Here is an 8,583-nt window from a genome sequence, read left to right as displayed (position 1 = left end):
TTAAGTCAGTGGCTGCTCTTAGTGAGGGGTTAGCAGATCTTCTTGCCTCACTACTGCCTCCAGTATTTTGTTGGATGAGGGTGATAAGGTTTCTGGTAACAAACTCCACATTATACTCTAAGACCCTACAGAAACAAGACAAACATGAGTTTTAAACAGAAAAGAAAAATAATACATGGGCAATGCCGGATAGCTACGCCTAATTACTTCTAATTATATTTTCACTGTCTACCTGAGACATGGGACTGTAGCCAACCTCCTAGGACGTGGCCACAAGAGGAATTGCAACCCCAGGTTGATCAGAAGGATGGTGCGGATGGTAGACAAAGAGCCAAGGAAACCATCCAGAACCATTCAAGCTGAGCTCCAAGGTGAAGTTATGTCACTTTCTGATCACACTATCCGTCGCCTTTTGAACAACGATGGACATCTGTGTTTCAGCTGCATTCATCTCAACGGTGAAGGACTGCTAATTTGTTGGCTTCCACCTAGATACCATCTACTCCTAGCAAACTATATAATGTAGCGATCAACAACATTTTCATTTTAGATAATAGATCAAGTTTAGCACTTTGGTGAAGTGTGAACGATGTTCACAGATTCAAATTTATGAAGCCAATAACTCATAGTACTTGATGTAGGAGCTTGTCAGTGAGCATATGCAATACTACTTAAGACAACTACTGCAAAAAACAAAACCTTTAACTTACAGCAACAGATTGAGATTTCAATTCTTCACCTTCTTTCTGTTCTGGAAAATGGGGTGTATCTTATTATCTTTACTACTATACTATTATACCGGGTGCTACTGCTGGTGTTTGAGGGGTGAACCATACTTTTACGACACTATTTTAACAAAACGCACATGAAAAGCGACAAAACATGGCTGCTTCACATTCCCAAACCATAGCTCAGAGTAAACAAAACCTTGTAGATACAGACAAATCTTTACACGCATTGGCAGATGTGAGTACACTTGTAAACCTTATTACACATTTAGAGATTTTTTTTTTTTTTACAGATTTATGAATCCGATTATGCAGATGGATCATGAATAGGCTTGTACAGATTCCAGGGAATATTCCCAAATCCCCGTACACATTTGGAGATTCTCCAACACATTTACAAATCTGATTACAGTACACACATACGGCTTGTGATATGGGTACACAAATCTCCACACACATTTGCAGATCTGCCACGGCAGAAGTGTAGCAAAAGTCACATGTAAAATGACAGTCAAGTGAGAGGTCCACCTGAGTTGCAACTGATGACTTGTATGTATTTACAGAGTATGGAGCAAATTACTTAGACTTTTGAGCTATTAATCCCTATGTATGCATTTACAGATTTGTCTCCACGTGTACAAATCGCAAAAGTATATTTGCAAATCTTTTTTGCAGGCTTGGTACACGGATTCTGAATACACTTTTACATATCTCTGTACACATTTGCAAATCAGATTACATGGATTGAGATACTGTCACAGAACTTTTCACACACATTTGCGAATAATTTTTCTATTACTTATTACAGAAAACTGGGAAATGAATGAAAAGGTACATGATTCGATAAATACCCCTTAAAACAGAAACACTCAGTGCTCCAACCAACAAAGAATTTTTCTAATACATGTGGAGCAGAAGAGTAATAAATAAACACAAAATTAAGAGGAAAATCACTGAATTACAAGTGCCCAAGGTAAGATTACAGCCTTTATCTATGGGTGAAACATGGTAATTGTGCAGCATTGCTGAAATTCATAAACTTAATAAATGTCCCAAACCTAAGGGGAAGGTAAACGTACAGTATAAAGGAAATGAACCATTATGAATGAGCCTGTTGCTATGATGGCAGGGGGGGTGAACCATTCTGTTTTATTAATCCATGATTTGCTGTTAGGCATCAGTGTTCAGCATACTTTACATGGTAAAACTGTGTATGTGAACATATATGTGTTTAAGCTCCTTGAGAGAGAGACAGGTCTACAGGTCTTGAATCAGAATGACACTTTCTGCATACCATTAAAATATTGCATGCAAAGACGTAATACGCTGTATATCAGTATGCGCCACCTTATCTGCTTATAAGCATATGTTTGCACATGCAGAGCATCTGTCTTTAGCTTCAAAGAAGACAACAGAAGAATACATCAGAGCATCAAAGCTTTGATGAATGTCTTTACAGAACACAGTAATGGGACCTAAGGCTGCAATGCAAATCAGTTTGGGTTGTTTTTGTACACCGCTGTGTATACAAAGACTGAAAAGCACTGCAGAAAGCTCTGGGTAAACAAGGAGCAGATTTTAGGGGAAATTACATTTTCTACAGCCTTTCAGAGTTTTATTTCTTTTATTCTTTTCTATTCCATGACCCTGAACAGAATAAGCAGAAGATGGACAGATTCATTTTTATGTGTTTCCCATATAATTGTGCAAGCAGATAATATTTCTAGAAATGCCCTGAGCTGTTTAAACAGATGTAACAGATGGAAATCATATTCAGCTCAAAGAATAGCTTAGTGGGCACTTACAAATATGCAAATACAAAATGAATTTACACTTCAGCATTGTGTAGGACATGGTTACGTATTCAGCAGTAGCTGCTGATAGGCTGTGACTCTTACCAAATTGTTTCTGTTGTATATTTTATTGTATAGTACGGTACATCCATCCATCCATTTTCCAAACCGCTTATCCTACTGGGTCGTGGGGGGTCTGGAGCCTATCCTGGAAGCAATGGGCATGAGGCAGGGAACAACCCAGGATGGGGGGCCAGCCCATCACAGGGCACACTCACACATCATTCACTCACACATGCACACCTATGGGCAATTTAGCAACTCCAATTAGCCTCAGCATGTTTTTGGACTGTGGGGGGAAACCGGAGTACCCAGAGGAAACCCCACGACGACATGGGGAGAACATGCAGACTCCACACACATGTAACCCAGGTGGAGACTCGAACCCGGATCCCAGAGGTGTGAGGCAACAGTGCTAACCTCTGCACCACCATGCCGCCCCTAGTACGGTACAGTACCAGTCAAAAGTTTGGAAATGCCAAGCCACCTACAAAGGGGAGTGATAGAGTGTCACATCACATGACCTGGCTACCTGACCTAAACACAGAAGAAATGGTAGGCATGTAACGATGAATCATGAATCGATTAAAAATCTATGTAAATGTGTGACTTTAACAGAAAAACTGGTGTAAAATTATGTCATATCAATCATATCAAATCGTGAGTTAAGTGTACCGTTACATCCCTACCAGAGAGTGAAGGAAAAGTGGCGAATAAGTGCTCAGTATATGTGAGACGTCCTTCAGGACAGCTGGAAAAGTATCCCAGGAGGCCATCTTATGAAACTGGCATAGAAGAGACAGAAGGTCAGCCAGTCCCTGGAGTGATTGGGGTTAAGGGCCTTGCTCATGGGCCCAGTGATGGGATCACACTGCTGACCATGGGGTTTGAACCAGCAACTTTCTGAGTCCCAAACCACAGAGCAGTCAGGGTCAGTCAGTTCCTATCAGACCATGTCCTATGTGCCTTTTTCTCTTATCGGACAGCAAGTTTCACTGCTCATCCTGCTTCCCCTCCTCTCTGTCTTGTAGCACTTCAGCCCTTAGTGTGTTTCCCTGCTTCCTGCACTGCTGTGTAGCTCAATGGGTTAAATGTGTGGCTAAGAGGCTGAATCCTTCTGGTCATGAGTTTGAGACTGGGCAGAGGCTGCTTAATCATTTATTCTCAGATTGTGGGGGTATGTCTATAGTGTAGGGTCCCCTCAGCATTCAGTCTACAATTGAGTCCATAAGGCTAGAACTGACCATTAATCTCTTAGAGATAGAAGCCAGTTTTACACTTTATCTTAGGTAAGCAAAGATGTGCATGAACACATGATGATGTGCGGCAATTAAGGTTTGGACTCTGTGCCTGTGATCAGAAGGTTGCCAGTTCAAATCCCCTGGCTAGCATTATATCATAACAGTTTGGCCTTTGAGCACATCTCTTAACCCCAATTGCCCCTGCTACTGGCTGACCCTCTGCTCTGATCCCAAAATATTCATCTGTATACATGTCGGTCTGCCTCATGGTGAGCAAGATAACTTACAGGAAAACTATTGAGATGAATATATTATATATTCATTATTCCATTCTCTGGCATGTTCCTTAATCCCCACTGCTGTGTTGAACCTTGATGTTCATGTAAGTTCCTGCTGCAGTTTACTGCTAAACAACCTATGAAAAGATGGAAAATAAATTAAAATAAATTAACAGATGAGACTTGGGAAACCTAGGGTAGGAAATGGATGTTTTACTGAAATGTTTGACCCACTCAGTTTACCGAGCAGTATTTTAAATTATTATACTTAGGACTACAGAGATATGAGTCAGCGTAAAAGTGTGAGCATTTAAACACAATCAGGCTGACAGTTTACCAGAGTGCACAACAATTGGGAAATCCCAAATATGACAGATGTCAAAAGGCCAGAATATGTTGCAAGACAGTGCAAATGCCTTTACTGAGGAATGTGAGAGATCTTACTAAATGCTATGACATTACTGCAATGTCAAGTACGGCATACTATTTAACACCTTAACGCACGACGTAACCAAATTCTAAACCAAAAAAAAAGAAAAATGTCAAATGTACAGTTTAAGTTTTACACTGGGTACGCGTAAAAATACTGTGAAGACAAGTGTATAGAACATAATACATTAAAAATATCCAATAAACATAATTTGGTCAAATAACAAAATATAGTTTAGCATCATATCTCAACTCTAAAAATATAAAGGGCTGTCTTCAGATAACCTTACACTTTTGACAAAGTAAAAAATACTTAAAACAAATACATATTTTGTCTAAAACAAAGACCCAGACTAGATCATACAATGTGGTATAACAACATAAAACTATACATTAAATATTACATTTACTTAACTATATGCACTTGCCTGAACATTAATACCATTTTCTATCAGCTAATTCAGGATCCATTTGTATATCAAGATACAATAATATGATCTTAAATTAGTTCCAGACATGCATTTAAATATTGTGATAAAGACTGTCTGACAAAATACATCAAATATATTTTAAAATACAATCCATTAAAAACAATTAATTTCAACCGCACTCATAATAAATATTTTCTCTTGACCATCCGCAGATGTATAGTAACATTACAACACGGATCTGTACGCTGTTAACCACAGGCATATATGCCTTCAGGAGACTGTGTCAGTTAGGAGTTCATAAAATCCAAAAGGTGGATTGATCGTCAGAACCCTCACGGTTTCGGTTTCGATTATGTTTTTGGCTTGGTGCTGGAATGTTCAATAGTTCTGGCCTCGTATTCAGAAAGTCGCTAAAATCCTCCGTGTCCGGCAGGAAACCAGATGAAGATCCCTCCAATGGATCATGCCGCATTCCCCTGGTCTGAAGCGTACGCATGTCATACTCTGCGGTAGTTAGACTTCGCGTGGTTAGTTTTGGGGTTGAGGGAGTCGCAGACCCCAGTGCGTCATATTGTCCAAGCAGTGCACTTTTGGATAATATTTCATCTGCGACAATAACTTGATCCTTAAAGCGATCATCTTGCTGAAATTTGTCAGTATTGTCTCTGAATGTTAGGATAGAACCTAACCCCTCCGTTATTGTGCTTTTCGGTGATATAAAGCCGAGATGTGTGGAGTTTGGAGATGCAGTGATGATAGCGGAAATGTTCCTGGAAAGCTCGGCTGCTGTAGCAGCTTCTCGGTTCACCTCTAATCTTCCAGCAGATGTCGGCTTCCATATTAGGCTGTAGTAGACAGCTAATATGATAGCGGCCAGTGATACGGACAAAACATATGCCAAGACTGTGGCTAGTCTCACCCACTTTCTGTTGTCCTTTGCAGTCATTTTTGCCTTTTTGTCTCCAGAGTATGTCGTAGGTTTAGTTCTATATAAGCTGACCATGAAGCCGCGGTCTTCCATGCTCCACGCTGTTTTCCCTCTGTTTTGCGACCCAGTCCGCCTGTATGCTTCTTGGTTATATTAAAGTTGAGACGAAGGCAGAATCAAGGAAATCAGGTCTTGCTACTTACTTGAAAACTGTTCAGATTCCCAGATATGCAGATGAGTCACATGTTTGTTGCAATTTAATTATATATTCCATTAATCATAAAGCTCAATTATTGTGTTGTTCCTTAAGATTCGAGTAATCCAAATGTCCTGAAGAATGAGACCAATTCTGACGAAATCCCCCAACAATATACCCTTCGCTTTTTGTGGAGCTACTTTGTGATCTCCTAATAAGGCAAATTACACAAACGCGCCACCTTGAAGTTAACTGATGGGACGCGAATTTTTAAAGGGACAGTATCGAAATAAAAAAGCTTTAGTGATCGGATTTATTGGTAGCTGCTCTTTATAGTCCCGTGAATGGGCTCATTTTTTTCAAAACACTTAACACTATTTACAAAACCACACACTCAAAGGGCAAAATACCTCAGGTATTCTGCAGAATGAAGTGCTGTATTCAAAACTACTTATCAAAAGGAAACCTTTGCACCAAATGGTACACTCTTTGATCATATTACCAGATTGATGTCTTGCCTAGTGCTCAATCAAAATCATTGTCATCTTTAGTGGGTTTTACTTCTGTAAGTAGAGATTTTGTAGGGAGAGAGTGTTCAAATTTAAAGAATGCACAGAAACTACAAGTATACTGTTGAAACAAAACATTTTATTTTCCCCTAAACAAATCAGTGCAACATATGCACAGCACATGCAAAGTACTTTACAGGTGTGTAAACCATAAACATACTACTTACTGTGTTCACAAAAGTAAGTGTCTTCTACAGCTGCCGTTTCCTTCCTTTGCTGCCACACAGCACTGCTGCTTCATTTTTGCAGCAATTTGTCTAAAAATGAGATCAGTGGTAGATATAATGTTTTTCTGAAATTGTCCCAACAATCCCATTAGCACAATAACTCATAAAGTATCTGAAAGATCTTTGTCAACCATTGCAGACATGTTGTAAGGTTGAAGAGCTGGACCTGACAAATTGTACCAAAATTAAAGCAGCACTGCATAGCAATAGCAAAGAGAAGGTCAGCTCAGACAATTGATTTTGTCAGCATCCATCCATTTTCCAAACCGCTTATCCTACTGGGTCACGGGGGGTCCGGAGCCTATCCCAGAATCAATGGGCACGAGGCAGGGAACAATCCAGGATGGGGGTCCAGCCCATCGCAGGGCACAATCACACACCATTCACTCACACATGCACACCTATGGGCAATTTAGCAACTCCAATTAGCCTCAGCATTTTTTTGGACTGTGGGGGGAAACTGGAGTACCCAGAGGAAACCCCACGACGACATGGGGAGAACATGCAAACTCCGCACACATGTGACCCAGGCGGAGACTTGAACCCAGGTCCCAGAGGTGTGAGGCAACAGTGCTAACCACTGCACCACCATGCCGCCCCATTTTGTCTGCATCATAACTCATATTATTATGTGACTGATCTTTTCCAATATTCAAAGGCACATTATATGGGTGAAGATCTGGACCGTACACCAAAGGAGCAAAACATTATACATCTCTTAAAAAAGCAAACAGTTCTTGACATATGGCACTGTGCTAGCAGCAGCTAGTCATGGCAGCTCCCAGTACTTTGTCTGTCTTTTCTGTTTTTATTGTGTATAATATCTATTGTATCTGTTCTGTATTTTGTTACTTTATTTTATTTTTCTATCCTGTGTTCTGGGACAACTTGGATATTTTTATTGTGGCATAAATCTGCTGACACAGATGTTCATAACATTTTGTCACTATACAGAAGTAAGAAACCATGTCTGTTTGTGTACACACATGTCCAGCTGAGGCAACTATCCCTCATGACCGGAGAAAAGGTGAGGCTGCAGAGCGGGTGTTAAATGGAGGATGAAGAGAACGAGATTTAAACCCTGCATCCCTGCAGTCATTACGGGAAATGTTAGATCCTTGATCCTAAACAGTACAGAGAGTGCAGTATCATTTGTCTCACTGAAACATGGCTACACAAACAGACACCGGACTCTAATGTGACTATCCCTGGCTTCCACATGGTAGGAGCAGACAGAGATACCACCGCGAGCAGTAAGAAAAAAGGAAGGGATTTTCCGTGTTTGTGAATTCCAGGTGGTGCAACGCTGGGCATATCTCGATGAAAGAGTATGTCTGTAGCCCGAATATCGAGCTTACTGCAATCAGACTGCACCCATATCATCCGCCAAGGGAATTTACAAACATTATCGTCATTACTGTTTACATGACCCCTTCTGGGAATACAGAAGCAGCATGTGACATCATCCACTCTGTAACTGTGGGTTTACAAACAAAATACCCCGGTGCTAGCATCATTATCACTGGGAATTTTAACCATGTCTCTGTCCTCCACACTTCCTATCTTCTACCAGTTTGTTTAATGCATTACGAGAGAGAACATGACATAGACTTGCTGTATGCAATTGTTAAAGATGCTGACAGTTTGACTGTCCTCCCCCCACTAAGCAGGTCAGATCACAGCTTAATCTTGCTCACACCATC

The sequence above is a fragment of the Brienomyrus brachyistius genome, unplaced genomic scaffold, assembly GCF_023856365.1.
Source record: "Brienomyrus brachyistius isolate T26 unplaced genomic scaffold, BBRACH_0.4 scaffold27, whole genome shotgun sequence".
Taxonomy (NCBI): Eukaryota; Metazoa; Chordata; class Actinopteri; order Osteoglossiformes; family Mormyridae; genus Brienomyrus; species Brienomyrus brachyistius.
The sequence above is the reverse complement of the archived record's forward strand: the minus strand, read 5'-3'. Positions refer to the sequence as shown.